The following is an 18706-nucleotide window of genomic DNA, read 5'->3' on the forward strand; positions in this document are numbered from 1 at the left end:
TGAGATCTTTTAGACACTTGAATCCCAGGCTGCATGGCTTTGGGAGGGAGGGGGGTCACTCTTTGTAGCTTACAAGGGAGGATTGGAATGCTCTGTCATAGTGCGTAAAATGTGTTGGTTCAGCAGCGCTTTCGTAGCTGTTTTCTTTTCCTTCCTTGTTCTTTTGAGGTTTTTGAGAAGTGGAAGTTCATTTAGAAGTGGCTTCCTTAGCTTCTGTTCCCTATAGGTTCATGCATCTTCAGTTTGAAAAGGCGTGGAGAGCTTGGACCCAGGAAGCCCACGGCTCTAATAAACGGGTATTCAGTACTGAGTCTCAACCCACATTTTTTCAGGAAGATTTTTAAAAGCACTATCCTTTGGGGAAGAAAAACACAATTCTGTTGGCTGCACCCAGTCTCTTGAACAGTACTGGCTCTCATAGGTGGTACTCAAGATCTGTTGAATAGATAAAAAGTACTGATTGTAGAATGATGTGTGTGTGTGTTTATGTATGTGCCTATGTATGTGCCCGCACATGTATGCGTGATGGAGGCTAGAAGTTTTCATCTGATATCTTCCTCAGTTCTATGTCTTCTTTGAGACTCTCCCACCAAACCTGGAGTTTGCTGATTGCGCTAGACAGGCTGGCCAGCACGTCCCAGGGATTCCCCCTGCCTCTGCCTTCCCAATACTAGCATTACAGCCACATTGGCTTCTCTCTCTCTCTCTCTTTCCTCTTTTAAACGTGGGTGCTAGATCCAATTCCTGATTGCTGAACAAGCACTCGATGGACTGAGCCATCTACCTCCTCAGGGGATGGTCAATCTCTAAATGAATTGTAGTCCTCTCTAGTAGTGGTTGGTTCTTCAGAGGACAGACACTGCTTAGGGATAGGTTAGAACCAGGGGAGGTGCACCAGGCTGACTCTGAAGTCAAGGTCCAGGTAGATCACATATAGTTGGGAATGCTCCAGGGAAGCACACCCTGGTCAGAGGCAAGGTTTGCCTGTGAGCTACTTGGGGACTTCCTGCTTGGGACCTTGAGTAGTCTGGCCTCTTAAAAGTAAATAAGAAAAATAAAGCAAAAAAAGTAAATAAGAATGGATTGGTATTCTTACGTCGCTCCTGTTGGCAGCCTGTCTCATGCTTGTATTCTCAGTCCCCAGATTAGCACCTGGAGGCACAGTCTCCTAGTTGGGGTTTCTATTGCTGTGATGAGACGCCATGACTAAAAGCAAGTTGGGGAAGAAAGGGTTTATTTAATGGCTTGCGCTTCCACGTCATAGTCCGTCACTGAAGGCAGTCAGAACAGGAACTCAAGCGAGGCAGTTACCTGGAGGCAGAGCTGATGCAGAGGCCATGGAGGGGTGCTGCTCACTGGCTTGCTCGCCATGGCTTGCTCAGAACCCAGAACCACAGCCCAGGGCTGGCATCACCTACAGTGTGCGGAGGCCCTCCTCCATCAATCACTAATTAAGAAAATGCCCTCCAGCTGGATCTTATGGGGGCATTTTATTGAGGTTCCCTCCTTTTGGGTGACTCTAGTTTGTGTCAGTCGGCATAAAACTGTGAGGCAGCACACCAGTCAGGTTCTTCCTGGTGCACCCTCAGAGGCCGTGGGGCACTGCTGAGTTGTAGCTGCCACATAGTTAAGCAAGACTGTGAGGTCTGCTGAGCACAGTGCCCTTACTGTGGCTTCCTGCTGATGGTGTGTCCCTTCCCCAGAGTCACAGAGCTGCCTGACTCTGCCTTGGCTGCTGTGTCTGACAGAAGCATCAGATGCCCACAAGTCTCCCAGTCACCTGCCGGGAGAGAGGGTCTCTACTTAGGTTCTTGTTATACTGGGTGTGTCATTAATTAGAGGTGACTCTGGTTAACCTGCTGAGAGGGTTAAGGCCATGCATTTCTTTGTTTTTTAAGGTTTGTTTATTCTATATACAGTGTTCTGCCTGCATATATGCCTGCAGGCCGGGAAGATGGCACCAGGTCTCATTACAGGTGGTTGTGAGCCACCATGTGGTTGCTTGGAACTGAACTCAGGACCTCTAGAAGAGCAGCCAGTGTTCTTAACCTCTGAGCCATCTCTCCATCCCCAAGGCCATGCATCTAAATAACCCTGAAGTCAGCAAGTCCCCTTTGTAGGTTTGGAGGCAGTGGAGGTGGGTCCCTTATGTATTCCTGCTCTTTCTCCTGCCAGGAGAAGTTATTGTAAGCCATGGACTCCTAATTTGGTGACCTGACTGTGTTTCAAGAGATGTATCCTGGCCTCATTAGTACTGAAAACTGTAGCCTGCCTTTCTCTTGAAGTTTAAGGCTCATATAACTCCAGTGGCTATAGACATTGCCAACCATGTGTGTTTGTTTCCTCATGTGTTTACAACCCTCCTCCCCAGTTCATCCCACTGTTTTGTATGTATTCTTTTTGCACGTGCGTGTGTACACATATGTGGAAGCCATTGAGACAATCTCCCAGAATTCCTCCTGTTAGCTTCTCCCCAGCTCTGGGTTTACAAGCAAACGCCACCACCTCTGGCGTTTTTATATGGATTCTGGGGTCCTCATGCCTACAGAGAAAGCACTTTACCAGCTGAGCTATCTTACCAACATCTTGTGTGCGTTCTGAAATTACAAAATACTCCCTTCGCTCCTCATGTGTGCTGTCTGTCACAGAGCTATTTTATACCTGGGTCTTAGCCTTACTCACCCTATGATGGTCCTCATACACACAGATCCTACGAGCTTTGTTGGGGCACACGCTGCCTGTCACATACACAGTAGTTCCCTGTCCCATCTTTGTGTGCTTCCCTCGTAGCTCACCTTTTTGGTCTGCTTGCTGGCTAGCTATTTTGTCAACTGACACAAGCAAGTGTCATCTGGGAGCAGGGAGCCTCGGTTGACAAGAGACCTCATGATGGATGGCAGAGGGCTCAGCCCACTGTGACCGAGGCCACCCTGGATGGTATAAGAAAGCAGGCCGTGCAAGCCGTGAGGAACGAGCCAGGCAGCAGTGTCCCTTCACGCCTCTGCCTCAGCTTCTGCCTCTATGTTCCTGCCTTGACTTCCCTCAGAGTTAAAGTGTGACCCAGGAGGTTTTGTTTTTTTTTTGTTTGTTTGTTTTTGGCTTTTTTTGATTTTGTTTTTTCGAGACAGGGTTTCTCTGTATAGCCCTGACTGTCCTGGAACTCTCTCTGTAGACCAGGCTGGCCTCGAACTCAGAAATCCACCTGCCTCTGCCTCCCAGAGTGCTGGGATTACAGGCGTGCGCCACCATCGCCTGGCTGACCAGAGAGTTCTAAGCTGAAATAAACCCTTTAAGTCACGGTTGGTCATGGTGCTTGATGATCTGCCACTGTTTCCACACTGCGAGCCTCATCTGCTGCGAGTGTATCTGAGTCATAGTCTCAGCCAAGGAGACCTCTGCTGGACCAGCGTTTACAGATACTGAAAGAAAGTGGAAAGTCCTGCTTTCTTTGGAGACTCTGGTTTTGAAAATAATCTAAGCCTACAGGATGCTGTGTTCTCCTGACTCCCACATATTTACTGACCTGTCCTTGTAGTATAGAGTACCAGACTGGTGCTGGAGTCGGGTTGTCTGAATCAGCCTTCTTCTGCCACTACCAACTGTCACTTGACTGTGGAAGTTAAGTACTTTGATCCCTACCCTCTGTGAGGTGAGGACACTGGTCCCTGCCATATGGATACTGCCTTGGGTAATAAATGTGGTGACCACACTGTACCACAGTGCGTAACACATCCTGTGAGCTCAGCCCAGCACGCACACAGTCTGTTGTGCGCACTTGTTATGTGCAGATTACTGTGTCAGATGTGTTTTGTCTTAAGGGTTTGTTTTGTTTTGTTTTGCTTTTTTGAGATAGGGTCCAGACTGGCTTTGAACTCATGTACCCAAGGATAGCTTTGAACTTCTGATTCTCTGTCTTCCAAGTCTGAGTGCTGTGGTTACAGGTACGCTCCACTGTGTCCCCACTCAGACACATTTCTAGTGTTCTTTCCTTGCTTGGTGATCTCTTCTTTGAGCAGTGGCAGGTTAGAAACAGGAAGCAAGAGGACCTGCTCAGGCAGACATGTGAATACCATCTTCAACAGTTCCGCCCGATCCCCGATCCGGGGAATGGCGGCACACGTCTTTAATCCCAGCACTTGGAAGGCAAGTTCGAGGCTAGTTCGAGGCGAGTCTGGTCTACAGAGTAAGTTCCAGGATAGTCAGGGCTACACAGAGAAACCCTGTCTGGAAAAAAACAAGCAAACAAATAAACAGTTCCACCCATTATCATCTGCTTTGTTCTGGACCAAGTGATTGCTAGTTGCACTATGAAATTTATGTCCGAGCTATCGGAGAGAAGGTGCCCCATCAGAATTAGCCCTTCTTACCATATGCACAGTTCATTTAGAGAGTTTACAGGAGTGGGCGTATGTATGCATGTATAGTACATATGTGACAAACCGACAAAATGAAATGTGTAGTGTAGCTAAGTGTGCCCATCTTCCCCTTAGTAGTTTGAGGCTTTGGACATAGAGGTTCGTAGCTCTGCACCCCGGAGTAGTTCAAAGGACGATTGTGCTGTCTCCTCTGAGTTTGTCTCCTCTGAGTTTTCGCCATTAAGTAAAGATTGTGCTTGTTAGATGTTAACTTTCTATCCAAACTGATGCAAATAAATTTTCTTGTTACTTTATGAATAATCAGTAGATTAGCTCTCCAGGGTGTTCAGTGCTGTGGAGAACCGGCACTGCACAGATTATACTCTGTGGTGCAGGTGCATTTTCTGTTCTATGGATGCACACTCCAGCTTGAGAGCCAGGGATAAGACACCTTTCAACTTTTTTACTTAGAGTGCCTTTAGCCCCAAGCACATAGCAGACATGAAAGTTTTCTGTAACGAAGTTGGCTGTGTTTAGGTTTACAGTGAAGCAACTGATTTGCAGGAAAGCACTTTATGTCTGAGAATACAGTAAGATTTAGGTTAAAAGGCCAAAGGGCCAGAGAAAACGAACGTGAAACTTATCAGGAAGTTGCTCAGAATTGTAAGTCCTGAGTCATGAGTTGGTGTTTGCTGAAGGGACAGCTAAGGGAGGTACACAGGACTCAGCCAGAGGTGCTGGGCAGGAAGGAGGCGTTGTCACGGTTCAGGATAAGCCGCAGAGGCTTGCTGAAGAGGTCTGAATCTATAGACAGTGCCCATAGATGTGGTTTTAAGTTCATTTTTCACTCTGCGGTCCTGTGGATGGAAGCAAACAAACAAGGAGAGATGGTTTTAGCATTCTAAGGAAGAGGAAAACCCTGCACAGTGGCAGAGTGGGCAGTGTGGAATGATGATGTGTAGTTGCCCAGTAAGTATCTGTTCTATGTCAACACATAAGCAAACAAAAGAAAGACCGCCAAATAAAAACAAAGACCACCATACAAATCAGGACCCCACCCCTACCCAGGATCTCTCACTAAACTGTCTTCCTTTAGAAAGCCTTTTTAGGTACTCAGGTGACAGAGTCCAGACTGAGCATGAGCTAGAGTCCAGAAGTTAAAGAACTTCCACATGAATGTTCTGCCTGCATGTGTGTCTGCACTGGCACCTGCGCACACCTGTTTCCCTGTGGCAGCTAGAAGGTTCTGCATCCCCCAGGACTGGAGTTACAGGTGGTTGTGAGCCACTGTGTGGCTGCTGGGAACTGAACCCAGGTTCTCTGTAAGAGCAGGCAGTGCTCGTAATAATGACTAAGCCTTCTTTCGAGTCCAAGAATTTTTTAGGTTTTTTGTTGTTGTTGTTGTTTGTTTGTTTGTTTTAGTTTTTTGGATTTGGTTTTCTCGAGACAGGGTTTCTCTGTATAGCCCTAGCTGTCCTGGAACTCACTCTGTAGACCAGGCTGGCCTCGAACTCAGAAATCCACCTGCCTCTGCCTCCCAGAGTGCTGGGATTAAAGGGATGCGCCACCTAAGAATTTCTTAGGACACCTTTTTTAGTGTGTTTTTTGTGGTCTGGGCACCCCCTTCCTTGATTTTGGAATTTCTGTTAGTTGTGTCTTGCTCCAAAGTAGAATGGTTACTTTGTTCAAAACAACAAAGGAAAAAGAAAACTAAGTAGCAATCCTGGTGCTCTGTTTCTCTACACCTAGGATCCTGGCTTGGGAAGGGAGCAGGGAGCTGGAGATTGCTCCGCCTCTCAGGCCTAGCCTTGCTCCCGCCTCTCAGGCTTTGACTTGGGGCTTTCCTAGGAGGAAAAAACCCTAGAGGGTGCCATTGGGTGTTTGTTTGTGTTTTTGTTTTCTTTGAGACAGGGCTTCTCTCTGTAGCCCTGGAACTTACTCTGTAGACCTGGCTGGCCTCAATCAGAGATCCACCTGCCTCTACCTCCCAAGCACTGAGATAAAGCCAGCATGGCCTGGCTGGGAATGCCGCACGTCAGCTAAATAGGATAGTAAGCATAGCAGAATTATGTTTTCAGAGAGAGAGAGAGAGGGGGGGGGGAGGGAGGGAGGGAGGGAGGGAGAGAGAGAGAGAGAGAGAGAGAGAGAGAGAGAGAGAGACACATTCCGTCTCTCCACATTCTCCAGCTGAGTTCTGTTTTCACCGCCTTAGTTGTAGAGGGCGGAAGAACTTCCGACTTGTGTCTGGCCAGCCTCGGGCTGTTCACTGTCAGAAGTCAGGAACCAAGGCCAGCAGAAAAAAAAAGTTCTGCTCTCTAGATGATGTTTTCTTCTAGCAAAGATCCAAATCCCGCATGGGCCTGGCAGGCCACAGATACAAAGTAGAAATCAAGTAGATACAAAGTTTTTTTTCTCCAGAAAACCCCCATCAGTCAGCTTTCTTAGTTTGTTTAACCCCAAACAGCTGTAAATTTGGGAAGTCCAGGTAATTTCTGCCCCTGTCTTTGGTAGGAAAGTAAATACCGGGATCTGAAGGGCACAGACACCAAGGGAACCCCAAAAGTAGACAGCAGAAGGCTTGTTCTTGGAAGCCACGCTGCCCGCCCGGTAGGAAGGAACAAGCGATTCCTTTTAGCTCATCCTGGGAAATGCGTCCCACATTGATATCCAGAAGATTATGGGGAGATTTTTCTGTGGTGTAGAAAATTACATCGTGTAATATGTTGCATCCATAGAACATCCTCAGTGATTCTGGTGTGGTTAGAGTTAGTGGCAACAGCACAAGAAATTACACGGTAGGCTTCCAATTTATCCTTCCTCAGTAATTTATAGATCAAGTTCATTTAGTTTACAAATCAAAAAGGAGTTTTTTAAAACAAGCCAGTTGTCTGTCTTAAAGCCAGCTATATCTGCGGGCCCTGTCAGTGCAGTCCCTGAGCCGCTGGGGCGGATGTGACCTAGGGGACTGAGCTGCCTTCAGGTTGCTGCCTGGAGCTCAGGACATCAGTCATAGCTTGTGACGAAGGTAGTTTAGGAAGCGTCTCAAGCTTATATCCTCCGAGGTAGAGTCAGTCTGGACGGGTCTCCATCTCTCTAACGTCAGATGAGTCAAAACAAGATGTGCAAGGCATGTGTAGCGAGTGTCTGTCCAGAGGTCCAGACTGGCTGCTGCCTTTGATGAGCTGGCCTGCCGAGCCTGCTGTGAAGGCCTTTCTCTCACTGTTGCCACTTTAAATGATAGTAATTGGTAACACAAGCTCCTGATTCCTTCACAATGGATGAATCTCAGCCCACCCCTCCACCCTCAACAACATCATTCAGTGTAGCCCCGGATGTCCTGAACTCATTGTGTAGACCAGGCTAGCCTCAAACTCACAAAGCTCTGACTGCCTCTGCCTCCCCTGTGGGATTAAAGGAGTGCACGTGCACGCCTGTCTTAGGAGTCTCACTTTTAAAACTTCAGAGGAGCAAAGCGGAGTTGAGTCTTTGATCCCTGGCTTATGGTTTGGAATCTATGGCATTCGGGGGTTGTGGAGTGTGCTGGCTAGTTTTTATGTCAACTAGAGCTATCTGCCAAGAGGGACCCTCAGCTGAGAAAATACTCCATCAGACTGGCCTGTTAGCAAGCCCGCGGTGTATTTTCTTGATTGATGGTTAATGTGAGAGGGCTAGCTCACTGCAGGTGGTCCTGGGTTGTGTATGAAAGCGGACTGAGCAAACCTTAGGCAGTAATCCCAGGGGCCTCTGCTTCAGTTCCTGCCCCCAGGTTCTTTCCCTGCCTTCCCTGGAGGATGGACCATGACCTGTGACCTGGAAGTGTGAGTTGCGATAACCCTTTCCTCCCCAGGTTGCTTTTGGTCGTGGTGTTTATCACGGCAGTAGAAACCCTAATGCAGACTTGGGGAGAGTGGTGTGAGCCCTTTAGTGGGATTATGGCAGAGCTAGAACACTGTGCTGTGGTGGATCCTGTGTCTGCTCACATTAAATGAGACAGGGACAAAGCACTTCCGTGGCAGCCCAGGTCACGTCTGTGGTTTACTAGTTGACCACTCCCTCAGGGGACCCCACAGTTTAGTTGTGTGCGTTTGGTTGCTTTTTTTAAAAACTTTTTTTAAAATTTTGGGATTGTAGACACTTACCTTTGTAACAAGTAGAAAAATCTCAAAACACAAGAACACACACACACACAATTTAAAAAAAATGTGCAGTGCATACTTGGATTTTTTTTCTGTACAAATCTTTTTTTTAAAAAAAAATGGAAATGACATCATTCTGTTAGTAACATGTGTCCCTATCATTTTCTGTACTCCCCAGCCTTGTTTTGAGAGCCTTGGTGTTATCTATGGTATTTAGGAAGCATCACTTAACCCCTTACCTGCCGTGGGGGTATTAGTTTCTTCTTAGTTGTGTGATGTTATTTTTATTCTTTTAAAAATAAAACCTATTATGGGTATGGGTGTTTCGCCTGCATGGATGTCTGTGTACAGCATGTATGTGGAGGCCGGAAGAAGGTGTCAGAGCCCCTAGAACTGGAATTACAGATGGTTGTGAGTCACCCTATGGGTGTCAGGAATGGAGGCCGGAAGAACAGCCAGTGCCCTTAACTGCTGAGACATCTCCAGCTCGTGCATTCTATTTATTTATATTTTATTTGTTTGTTTGTTTGTTTGTTTATTCTTCGAGGCAGGATTTCTTTGTGTAGCCCTGGCTGTCCTGGAACAAATTCTGTAGACCAGGTGGGCCTTGAACTCAGAGATCCACCTGCTTCTGCCTCCTGAGTGCAGGGATTAGAGCCGTGGGCCACCACCACCACCCTTCCCCTGCCCATGTTTATATATTTAATTGGCAAAGCCATTGTACATATTAATGAGGAGCAGTCTGACATTTCAGTACATACTCTGTACTGATGACATTTGTCATTTTGTGTTGGCCTTGCTAGCTATTTTTAAATATTTAGTGGTTGCCAGCCAAAGTTGTCCCTGGAGATAAGGTTTGTGTGCGCTCATGCTTGTAGCATTTGTAAACTCAGTAGATGGCAGATGGAAACTGAGTATTCGGTCATCGCCAAACCCATAAATGTGCAACTGAAATTAAGACTGCTTATAAAATAATTCTGAATGGTGCCTCTTTATGCAAACATAGAAACAGAATTTTAAATTTTTTAACGTATTTACGTGTGTGTATGTGTGTGTGTGTCTGTAGACCAAAGGAAACTTATTATGTTGTTGTTCTTTTGAGACAGGGTCTCCCTGTCCTAGAACTTGCTAGGTATACAAAGCTGGCCTCGAACTCACAGAGATCCACCTGCCTCTGCCTCCTGAGTGCCAGGATTTAAGGTGTGTCCCACTGTGCCCAACTCAAAGAACAACTCGTAAGAGTAGGCCTCTTCTCCACCACATCTGACCCAGAACTAGAACTCAGGTCATCAGGCGCCTTGGAGAGATGGTCTCCTGGCCCACTGACCTCTCAGCTGAGAAGACAGCTGGGAATGCAGCTCTGGGATAGAATGCTGGCCTCGCCTGCCTGAGGCTGCGGGTTCAAGTCCTGGCGCCACTCCCCTCTAAGATTACTTAAAATGCAGTTGTTCCTCTCATTTGTGAGTAGGTGGGCAGAATGCTAGTAGAGAACAGCCCAGCTTGTTGGGAGATGACACTCTGACTGGAGGCGAATGCCTCTGCAGGCACCGTCTGCGTACATCTCAGCTGTGTTCGTCAGCATGGTTTGTATCCCTTTCCCCGAGCAAACAGTCATTGCAGTTTCCTCTCCTGTCTCCTTTAAACACGTTCCATTTCTCAAGTTGCTTATTTAAATTTAAAGTTGAGACCTGCTTATAAAAAATCATAGAGAAGGCAAGCGTACAGAACTGGTCACTCAGGCCCCTCACCCGAGGAGGCAGAAGACTGCATTTTTGCTTTTGTTGAGAGATGGTCTTCTGGCCCGGCTTGAGCCTGCTGTGCTGCTGAGGACTTTGAACTGTTCCTCCTGCTTCCCTGAATGCTGGACTCCACTGTGCGCCACCACTCATGGCCTTAACTTTCCGCTCGGCCTGGAGAGGAGCCCAGGCCTGGCTTTGTCCCCAGCCATCACCATCAATGTCCCTGGGTCCAGCCTGAAGAAAACTATATGTGCTGACTCTTGTTCTCAGTGGGCTGCGGGCAGAGCACCCTCTGGGTGGCCTTCTGCCTCACAAGCCCTCCTGCAAAGCCGGGCCTATCCTGTAGTGTGCATGGATGTCAGTTTTCCTGAACTCTGTGGGTAGCTGTGTCAGCAGGTGGGTGTGAACGTGTGTGTGTGTGTGTAGTCACCTGTGCACTCCGTATACTTCCTCAGTAGCCCTGTGTTCTGCTCTCCTTTAGAGCTCAGTAGTTGTTTCCACTTTATAAAGGAAAAGGCTAAGGTGGGGTTAGAGTTCCAGTCCAGGCCCGCACAGGGGACAGCGGAGCCAGGAGTCCTGTAACTTCCAAACTCTGGATCCAGCACCTGTTGGAACACTTGGAGAACTCATTAAGGCTTTAATTTCCTACAGTAGTTGCTTTTACAACCCCTTATTTCATCAACAGTGATTCATTTTATCTTTGTAGCGGCCCTGTGGTGAGGGCACGTGCGGCCCACTGCGGACAGCGAGCTGATGGGAAGTGCGGGGCTGGCTTCTGAGCTGGTCGATGGGCCGGCTCAGCGTTCCCCCTTAGTTACGGAGCAACTGGGAGTTCTTTCTTTTTCCCAAGACTGGAACACAGGATCCCCATGGAGCCCTTTGAGGACTTAAAATTAGGTCAGCTCATTTCTAATCGGTGGCTCTTTCTCTGCAGTATTGGAACTTTGGATGAAGAGACCTCTGCTAGCATGCATGCACCAGCTAGCGTTGTTTCAGAGCCTGTGTAACATGAAGCTCATGAAGAGGGAGATGCCTCTCATGGGCCTCTCAGAAACGTTTTACTACCTCAAGACAGTTCACGGAGTCATGGACTTTACCTGTGAGAAAAGACAGGCTCTTCTGTAAGGTGCGAGTGCTGAAGACTTGATGAGTGAACAGCTGTAGCCACACTGCGCGCGAGGCTGTGAGTCTGAACCACAGAGAGAGGCTGAGGGCTGTGTGCAGACGTGTGACTGACTGCGTGTGCTCCTGCAGCCGCCCACTGCTGTGTGCGTGCTTGGGCGCAGCTCCTGCCGGCAACTCCCCTCTCCAGTTCGCCCGCCCTCCTTACACTTTACAGCGAGATCAGGCTTTCTCAAATAATAGTTAGTCTGCCCGGAAAATGATTGTCAGGGACTCTGACCTGACTGTGGCTAATAGTTAAAGCCTGAGTGATGAGACAGGAAATGCTGTTCTCCATGATCCCATGTGTTTTAATCTTCAATCCGTCAACGAGAAAGTTGGCGTCCGTCTTACCGATGACATTCGAAGAGGCCAAGCAACATGCCTAGTGTCGCAGCCCCCGTCCCCGCCATCTTTAGGGTCCACCGTGTGGTGCTCATGGCTCCTGGAACAGAGTGCACCGGTGGCTCGGAAGCAGCCCCTGGGCCCCGTGTGACAAGCAGTCGTGGGGCGCTCTATTACTTTACCTAGCAATAAGAACAGCTCAGATGTGGAAATTGGCAGAGTGTCTGGATTTGTCACTTGTAATCTTTGCTTTCTCCATAATTGTCCATAGAAGCCCCAGCTGGAGACTCGTTCCCGGCTAGTCCCGCTGCAGCTGTTCATTCTCCGTCGTCGTTACCAGGCACAGTGCAGACTTTCAAGAGGTTTTTAAGTAAGCAGCTCAGGATTTATGGCTTTGCTTTCTGGTTAGCAGTTTTCTCTCTTTTCAAGAGTGTGAGGAAGACCCAGGGTTTGTTCTCAGATAGGCTCTTCCTAGTCAGCCTTGGTTGACCCTCCCACACCCTACTGTCCTCCTCCCCAGAGCTGGATTACAGGTGTGCATTGTGTGCAGCTTGTGGGACCTGTGTGTGTGTGTGTGTGCGCGCGCGCGCGTATCTGTGTGGGGGTAAAATTTTATGTAGACTAAATTGATAAGAGTGAACGATGGGGCTGGAGAGATGGCTCAGTGGTTAAGAGCACTGACTGCTCTTCCAAGAGGTACCGAGTTCAAATCCCAGCAACGTCATGGTGGCTCACAATCATCTATAGTAAGATCTGACGCCTTCTTCTGGAGTATCTGAAGACAGCTACAGGGTACTCACATTAATAAATAAATCTTTAAAAAAAAAAAAAACAAAGAGTGAACTCTGTGTGCACTCAGAGGCTTACTTCTTCAAGCTCTTAGACTCATTGTTGCTTTTACGTCCCATCATTCCAGTTACCTCTCTCTAATGTACATTTGCTTCTGTGTGTGTGTGTTGCACAGCACTGAGACAGGGTCTCACTATGTACTCTAACTCAAAATCAGCCTGATTTTATTACTCTTTTGTGTGTGGTTGTGTATGAGAGAAAGACAGACGAACATGTGTATGCGCATACACACACACACAGACACACACACACTATGTAGTTTATCCTGACCATGAACTGGCTGTATGTTGTAGTACAGGTCTTGAACTTGTAATCCTTCTGCCCTAGTCTCCCAAGGCCAGGAGTAAGGCTGTGAGCCCCTGCACCCTGATGACGTAGGCTCTCGACTTTGTAGTTAATAACATCTGTGGTCCAAATCCTTAGCTGCGTCTCATCTCATTGTCAGACACTTACGAAGACCTGAGTTCTTGAGCAGTGTTTCACAGTCATTTAAACATGTCTGTGATTTTCCAAAGGGATACATGTAGAGTTCTGAGTCTGTCATGAGACTCGGAAGGGCGGTGCAGAAGCAAACCCCAAGGTGTTTTTGTGGAAAGATCATACAAACTAATTTCTTCTTTTTTTTTTATTTTTTAAATCTTTTTTTAAAGATATTTATTTATTTATCATATGTAAGTACACTGTAGCTGTCTTCAGACACCAGAAGAGGACGTCAGATCTCTTTACGGATGGTTGTGAGCCACCATGTGGGTGCTGGGATTTGAACTCATGACCTTTGGAAGAGCAGTTGGTGCTCTTAACCCGCTGAGCCATCTCTCCAGCCCCTAATTTCCTCTTTTTAAACATTATTATTGTGTGTGTATGGTGCATGTCTGTGTATGGTGCATGTCTGTGTATGGTGCATGTCTGCGTGTGGTGCATGTCTGTGTGTGGTGCATGTCTGCGTGTGGTGCATGTCTGTGTGTGGTGCATGTCTGTGGATGTGCATGTCTGTGTATGGTGCATGTCTGTGGATATGCATGTCTGTGTGTGGTGCATGTCTGTGTATGGTGCATGTCTGTGGATGTGCATGTCTGTGTATGGTGCATGTCTGTGTGTGGTGCATGTCTGTGTATGGTGCATGTCTGTGTATGGTGCATGTCTGTGTGTGGTGCATGTCTGTGTGTGGTGCATGTCTCTGTATGGTGCATGTCTGTGGATGGTACATGTCTGTGTGTGGTGCATGTCTGTGTGTGGTGCATGTCTGTGGATGGTGCATGTCTGTGTGTGGTGCATGTCTGTGTGTGGTGCATGTCTGTGTGTGGTGCATGTCTGTGTGTGGTGCATGTCTGTGTATGGTGCATGTCTGTGGATATGCATGTCTGTGTATGGTGCATGTCTGTGTGTGGTGCATGTCTGTGTGTGGTGCATGTCTGTGTGTGGTGCATGTCTGTGTATGGTGCATGTCTGTGTGTGGTGCATGTCTGTGTGTGGTGCATGTCTGTGTGTGGTGCATGTCTGTGGATGGTGCATGTCTGTGGATGGTGCATGTCTGTGGATGGTGCATGTCTGTGGATGGTGCATGTCTGTGGATGGTGCATGTCTGAGGATGTGCATGCCACCGTGTGTGCATGGAGCTCGGAGGACAGCTTTGTGAAATCCATCCTTTCTTCAGTCTTGATGTGAGTTATGGGATCAGACTCAGATGCCCAGTCATGTGTGCCAAGCATCTTTGCCTCCAGCTCTCAACTTTCCCAATGCTTCCACCCTTTAATCCGGTTCCTCGGGCCATGACCTCCAATCACAAAATTATTTTGTTACTACTTCATAACCGTAACTTTGCTAATGTTAAGAATTGTAACAGAAATATCTTACATGCAGGATATCTGATGTGTGTCCCGTATGAAAAGGTGGTTCGGGGTGAGAACTGCTACTCCAGACCCCTCTTAGTGGCCCCTAACTAACTCCTTTAGTTTTTAATACTTTATTCTAAAACTATTTTAAATTATATGTAGGTGTGTGTGTGTGTGTGTGTGTTTACACATGTGCGTGTGCAGTGGGTATGTGCATGTGAGTGTAGGTGCCCTAGCAGGCTAGAGACATCGGCTCCCCTGGAGTTGTGAGCTCCCTGGTGTGGGTGATGGGAACCGACTGGGGTTCTCTGGAGCCGCAGCCTGCAGCTGAGCTCTCTCTCCAGCCCCCAGTAATATTTCTTAGACTGCCTGTTGTCCTCGTACTGCTGGTGCTGGCTATTGGCTTGGGATGGACCTTTGTCACTCTGAGTTTGGATTTTCACCTTTACCACTTGCTGGTTGAAGATACAGTCAACTTTCTTAATTTTTGTCTTGTTTCCGCTGTCTATAATAGAACTTACATAGGAGGCTGCAGGATCAGGAGTTCATAATCATCTTTGTTACACTGAATTCAAGGCCAGCTTGGGTTACATGAGACCCTTTCTCTAAAGTATCCAAAGAAAGGAAAGGAGAGAGAAAAGGGAAGGAAAGAGGAAAGGGGACAGAAAGGAAGAGCTCTCCTAAGAGGCTGTGCGAAACTGATGATGTAAATGCTTTGTAAATGCTTAAAGGAGGCTGGAACCTAGCAGAGCACCTGAAGACTGGTATCCTTACACGGAGGAGATCAGCCGCCTCCTGGGCGTGCAGCAGTGGAGTTGTTGATAAATTGTCAGTACCGAGGAGAGTGGAGATGTCAGTCAGTTGAGGGTAGTCTGGAAGACCTTTCTCCACCTTGCAATGTTCTCTCCTGAAGTAGAGTTTGAATCCTGCTATTGTCGCATCTAGACAGCTGAGAAGATTGGCTGGAGGAGGGAGGGGGCGTGCTCTGGGTTAAAATGGAGAGGCCGGAATGGGACAGACAGACATGTCGTCCGGCCAGCGCCATGATACTCCTGCATGGTGAGAGGAGGGAAGCTGCCGGTTGGCTGGTACAGGACCATCCGGGCGCCCTCCGGAAGAGTCAGTGAACTAAAGCAGTCCAGAGACTCATTTAGTCTCTGCAGGACTAGAGAGCTCTTTGGTCCCCTGGTTCTGGGAAAGATGCACTGCAGTCAAGTGATCATGGCCCTAGTGACTTTCTGAGGTAAGTCTTTACTGTTGTAGTAAGGAGCTCTTCAGTGCTGTTGGGACAGCATGAGGCATGTGCTCTGTGTGCCGCCCTACACACTGTCGTCCTCCGTGTGTGTCAATGGAGCTCTTACAGAAACACCAGGCTCAGGCTGAGTCACTGCCTGCAGTGTGGCCTGATGCCCACACAGGCCCCTGGGAATAGAGTTACAGGTGTTTGTGAACCATGAAGTGAGCTCATGGAAGATGTGGGTCCTCTGGAAGAAGAGCCAGTGCCCTTGACACGGAGCCCTCCCTCCAGCCCCCAAGCCTCCTGGCTCGGGTGCAGCTCAGAGGCAGAGCACTTGGCTACTGTGTGAGATCCTGGGTTTGATTCCCAGAACTGACAAAAAAGAAATGAGAGTGCAATTGAGTGCGTGACCACTGCAGCCCCAGCTCTGTGTGTTCTTAGCGGTGTGTCTGTGCATCTCCATGTGCACGCCAACACCCCAGCCCATGGGGCCCTCCCTGGGGTAGCTACTGTCCTGTCCCCTGGCACTGGGCAATCTCTACAAGCATGTCTACTGCCCACCGTGCACTTAGGTTTGTGTAGTACAGTGGGGTGGCAGAGGGAGGGTCTGCACACGCTAACATTTCCAGATGCTGTAATTCCTCGCAGGGCACCCGTCCTCGGCTCTTGTAATTCTAGAGACTCACCCCCTGATGCCTCTTTCATTGCATCCCACTCCGTGTCCTGGGCAGCCAAACTTAAAGCTGCTTAGAGCCTTCTTCAGTCCCCTGGGGCTGACAACAGCCTTAGCTGTCCTGGAACTCACTCTGTAGACCAGGTTGGCCTCGAACTCAGAAATCCGCCTGCCTCTGCCTCCCGAGTGCTGGGATTACAGGCGCACACCACCACTGCCTGGCATTTTTTTTTTTTTAAAGATTTACTTATTATTATGTGAGTACACTGTAGCTGTCTTCAGACACACCAGAAGAGGGCGTCAGATCTCATTACAGATGGTTGTGAGCCACCATGTGGTTGCTGGGATTTGAACTCAGGACCTCCGGTAGAGCAGTCAGTGTCCTTAACCGCTGGGTCATCTCACCAGCCCCCCAGCCCACATTTCTAAGTGCATTTAAGTCATCAAAAGTCGCCCTGCTTTCTGGGGAAGTTGGAAGAATTATGCTGCCGTGGAGCCAAAGGACAGTTGGCAGTCTCTCCATTTAGCAAGTGCCTTGCCCCTGCCAGATCACCTTGCTGGCTAGAGGAGTCACGGAGGGAAAAGAAGTCTCTCTCCACCCACCATCTGCCGGGAGAACGCACATGAGCTCATCTGTGATGAGTGCTGTGTGGAGGGCTGCTGAGGGCTTTCCAGAAGCCACGGCCGAGCTTCCCGGGAACAGACAAGGCCTGGCACCGTCTGAGCCCAAGGAGCTGTGCAGGCAGAGGAGGGAAAGCCAGAGCTGCCTCAGGCTGCAGAAGAGCGGGCACATTGGGATAGCTGAGAGCAGGGCCCGAGCCTGCGGGTGGTTGCTGGGCAGGAGGCAGGCTGAGGCATTTCATGGCATGGGGAGGGACTGGTAATGATGGACACGCACCTCAGAGAGAGCGGTCCATGCTTTTAATGAAGTGAGTTTGTGGAGTAGGGCTGCAGAATTATAAATCCCCCCATGGAGGTATGAAGCGGTCAGGCCAGTGCGTCGTTCAGAAGGTGGAATGAACGGACGTTATGGCCGATGGTTTGCACTGAGTTCATCTCTCCCACAACAGCCTCAGCTGTGAAACTGCAGAGTGGGATTCTGTGGAAGGGCTTGACTTCTGTGGGTCAGAACTGAGACAAAAGCCTTTCCTTCTGGAGGGGGCGGTTCTTGCTTTCAAACACCTCCTCTTGATGCTCATGGAGTTCGTAGATAAGTTGTGTTACTATTGCGTGCCTTATAGACCAGGCTGCCCTCCAATTCATAGATCCACCTGCCTCTATCTCCCAGTTGCTGAGGTGTGTTCACCGCACCTGGACTAATGATAACTTTAAACAACATACAAATGAATCGGTCTCATAGCTTGTTTTATTTATTCTTCATGTGGCAGAAGCTACATCTTCCAGTGACCGTTCAACAGAGAAGCCCTGTGAGCCCCTGGGCCAAGTGGGAGTTAGAAGAGGCCAGCCTTCCTTTGCCATCGGGACTTGACACAGTTATTTGTTCATTGAGACGTGCAAAAGCCCAGTCAGCATTTCCTGTGAAACAGCTTAGCGTGCGGATGCTCAGCTTAGCGCAGATGCCAAGGGTTTCACGAGGCTCATAGCTACTCTTTCTTTGGTCTGAGCTTTGCGGAAACAGCTCCTTCCTCACACACACACACACACACACCAACAACAGGGTGGGAGGTGGGCGTGGGGTGACACCCAACCTGAGTGGCTTCCACCCTGATGCTAAGCTGTCTCTCATCAGGGCCATACAGGAGGCACTGAGGATGTCTAGCAAAGGCACAGCTAGGGGCTGGAGCAGAGGCTTGGTACAGAGCGCTCACTGCTCTTGCAGAGGCCCTGGGTTCAGTTCCCAGTACCCTTGTGTCACCACCACCAGGAACTCCAGCTCCATGGGACCTGATGCCTGTGGCTTCTGTGAGGTAGCATCTCCTACCCACACACACAATAAAAAAAAAGGTCAAGCCAGGTGTGGTGGCGCACACCTTTAATCCCAGCACTCAGGAGGCAGAGGCAGGCGGATCTCTGAGTTTGAGACCAGCCTGGTCTACTGAGGGAGTTCCAGGACAGCCATGGCTGTACAGAGAAACTCTGAGAAAAACCAAAAAAAAGCAAAAACCAAAACAATACAAAAAAAAAAGGTAAAACCTAACTTGAATTTAAGAAAGAAAGAAATTAGGCAAAACAAACTCCTAGGGCTCTGTGATTAGTGATCCCTATATCCATAACTGTGAGGAGCCATGAAGAGACAGACTGCGCCCTTCACGGGAAAAGGAATGTTCTCTCCAGACAGCCACCTTCAGACATCCCCACTCCAGCCTCAAATTTCCTGTCACCATGAGTCCCTGATGGTTTAGGATGAAGGGCAGTGGT

The 18706-nt window shown here is 48.6% G+C and overlaps 1 protein-coding gene across 5 annotated transcripts in view; it reads left to right on the top strand.

Moving 5' to 3' along the window:
* Positions 1-18706, top strand: part of Anks1a (ankyrin repeat and sterile alpha motif domain containing 1A) — a 156379-nt gene that overhangs the window by 888 nt on the left and 136785 nt on the right. The window lies entirely within an intron of this gene.

The sequence above is a fragment of the Apodemus sylvaticus genome, chromosome 19 (assembly GCF_947179515.1).
Source record: "Apodemus sylvaticus chromosome 19, mApoSyl1.1, whole genome shotgun sequence".
Classification (NCBI taxonomy): Eukaryota; Metazoa; Chordata; class Mammalia; order Rodentia; family Muridae; genus Apodemus; species Apodemus sylvaticus.